Raw genomic sequence first — 2,695 nt, 5'->3', positions numbered from 1 at the left:
GTGTATCGGACGCATCGCGGGATAAGGGGTTGGCAGTGGTAGTCGCCCCAAGCGCGTCCGATGCTTGGACTATTCCGAGGCAGCCCTGCAGCCTCTTCCGTCTAGCCTTTGGGGCCATCTCGCCGCATCCCTCGCCTCGCACCCCGATTGCTATGCGGTGAGGCTCCTCGGCCGCCTGGGAACTATCTTCGTATCGGACGCATCGCGGGATAAGGGGTTGTCACTGGTAGTCGCCCCAAGCGCGTCCGATGCTTGGACTATTCCGAGGCGGCCCTGTGGCCTCTTCCGTCTAGCCGTTGGGGCCATCTCGCCGCATCCCCCACCTCGCACCCCGATTGCTATGCGGTGAGGCTCTTCGGCCGCCTTGGAACTATCTTCGTATCGGACGCATCGCGGGATAAGGGGTTGTCACTGGTAGTGGCCCCAAGCGCGTCCGATGCTTGGACTATTCCGAGGCGGCCCTGCAGCCTCTTCCGTCTAGCCGTTGGGGCCATCTCGCCGCATCCCCCACCTCGCACCCCGATTGCTATGCGGTGAGGCTCCTCGGCCGCCTTGGAACTATCTTCGTATCGGACGCATCGCGGGATAAGGGGTTGTCACTGGTAGTCGCCCCAAGCGCGTCCGATGCTTGGACTATTCCGACGCGGCCCTGTGGCCTCTTCCGTCTAGCCGTTGGGGCCATCTCGCCGCATCCCCCACCTCGCACCCCGATTGCTATGCGGTGAGGCTCCTCGGCCGCCTTGGAACCATCTTCGTATCGGACGCATCGCGGGATAGGGGGCTGTCACTGGTAGTCGCCCCAAGCGTGTCCGATGCTTGGACCATTCCTAGGCGGCCCTGAAGCCTCTTCCGTCTAGCCGTTGGGGCCTTCCCGCCCCATCCCTCGCCTCGCACCCCCGATTGCTATGCGGTGAGGCTCCTCGGCCGCCTTGGAACCATCTGTGTATCGGACGCATCGCGGGATAAGGGGTTGGCACTGGCAGTCGCCCCAAGCGCGTCCGATGCTTGGACCATTCCGAGGTGGCCCTGAAGCCTCTTCCGTCTAGCCGTTGGGGCCTTCCCGCCCCATCCCTCGCCTCGCACCCCGATTGATATGCGGTGAGGCTCCTCGGCCGCCTTGGAACTATCTGTGTATCGGACGCATCGCGGGATAAGGGGTTGGCACTGGTAGTCGTCCCAATCGCATCCGATGCTTGGACCATTCCGAGGCGGCCCTGCAGCCTCTTCCGTTTAGCCGTCGGGGCCTTCCCGCCGCATCCCTCGCCTCGCATCCCGATTCCTATGCGGTGAGTCTTCTCGGCCGCCGCGGAACTATACCTGTTATTGCTACTGCATCCTTCGGCTGGTAACCTCCTCTGCCGCCTTGGAACGTTCTCTTTGTCGGACGCGTCGCGGGATAAGGGGTTGGCACTGGTAGTCGCCCCAAGCGCGCCCGATGCATAGACCGCTCCGAGTCGACCTTGCTTTCAGCCTCTCACATGCATAGACCTCTCTGAGTCGACCCTGCAGCCTCTCACGTTTAGCCTTTGGAATCTCGCCTCACAACATGATTGCTATCCTTGATGCATCCCTTGCCTCGAGCCCTGATTGCTTTCTTGGCTGCATCCCTCCTCTCCTCACAGCCCGGTTGTCATCACTGCTTCATCCGTCGCTTCATGCATTCTGGCTGCTGGGCCCTTCCCACCGCACACCTCGATTGCTATCTCTTCTGCATCACACACCCCGATTGCTATCTCTGCTACATCCCTCGGCTCTCACTTCTGCATCCTTCGCCTCACACCTCGATTGCTATCAATGCTGCATCCGTAACCTCACACCCCGATTGCTATGCGGGGAGGCTCCTTGGCCGCCTTGGAAATTTCTGTGTGTCGGACGCACCGCGGGATAAGGGGTTGGCACTGGTAGTCGCCCCAAGTGCGCCCGATTCTTAGACCGCTTCGAGGTGACCTCGTAGCCTCTTTCGTCCAGGCTTCCTGCCTTCAACGCCCTTTTTACACCTCGATTGCTATGCGCGGGCTCGTTGGCGTCTATCACCTCTCTGCGAAGAGTGGCACGATGATTGTTGGGGTAAATCGTAGCAGTCCGATCTCTGGCCTTGGGCCATTGTGAGGGCTGATCGATTTCCTGTGCGCATCTCGTGTTCGCCCAGTAACAGACTCGACGACTTGTAATCGGTCTTGTTCCCGATTGTTCCTGGAGGTAGTCTTCGGAACTCTTGGATTTGACCTGTCACTCGAACTGTCCTCTTCCGAGGATGCTTGTGTGTGTGTGCTTGTGCCATTTCCTTGGCGGTATTAACGAGATATTAAAGAGCGGAGTGAGCGCCTCGCCCAGCTATGTTTGGGGCTCTCACTCCCTTACCCGGTGTGCGACCGCTTTGCACGTAGGTTGCGGAGCATCGCGACTCTTTCGATGTTTGGCGGTTGTCTTCCGGTGATGCGTTGGTCCCGAAGTGCACGTTACTAGCATTTCTGCCATTGTTCTCGATCTTTGGCACGTTCCTTCGTTGCAATTGGATATATATCTCCGTTTATACGCGCAGGCTTCTCCCGCCTATTCAGCGCTGTCCCACTCTCAGCACTCTCGTGGTCTCCTTGGCTTCTCTCTCCCGTGAGCGAGCTCTCTTCTCGAGTCTTTTCCATGTCCCATGGAGGTTGCCTTGCGAAATTCGGGCACACAAACGTGACCGGATAAG

This window comes from Cryptomeria japonica, unplaced genomic scaffold (genome assembly GCF_030272615.1).
Source record: "Cryptomeria japonica unplaced genomic scaffold, Sugi_1.0 HiC_scaffold_65, whole genome shotgun sequence".
NCBI lineage: Eukaryota > Viridiplantae > Streptophyta > Pinopsida > Cupressales > Cupressaceae > Cryptomeria > Cryptomeria japonica.
The sequence above is the reverse complement of the archived record's forward strand: the minus strand, read 5'-3'. Positions refer to the sequence as shown.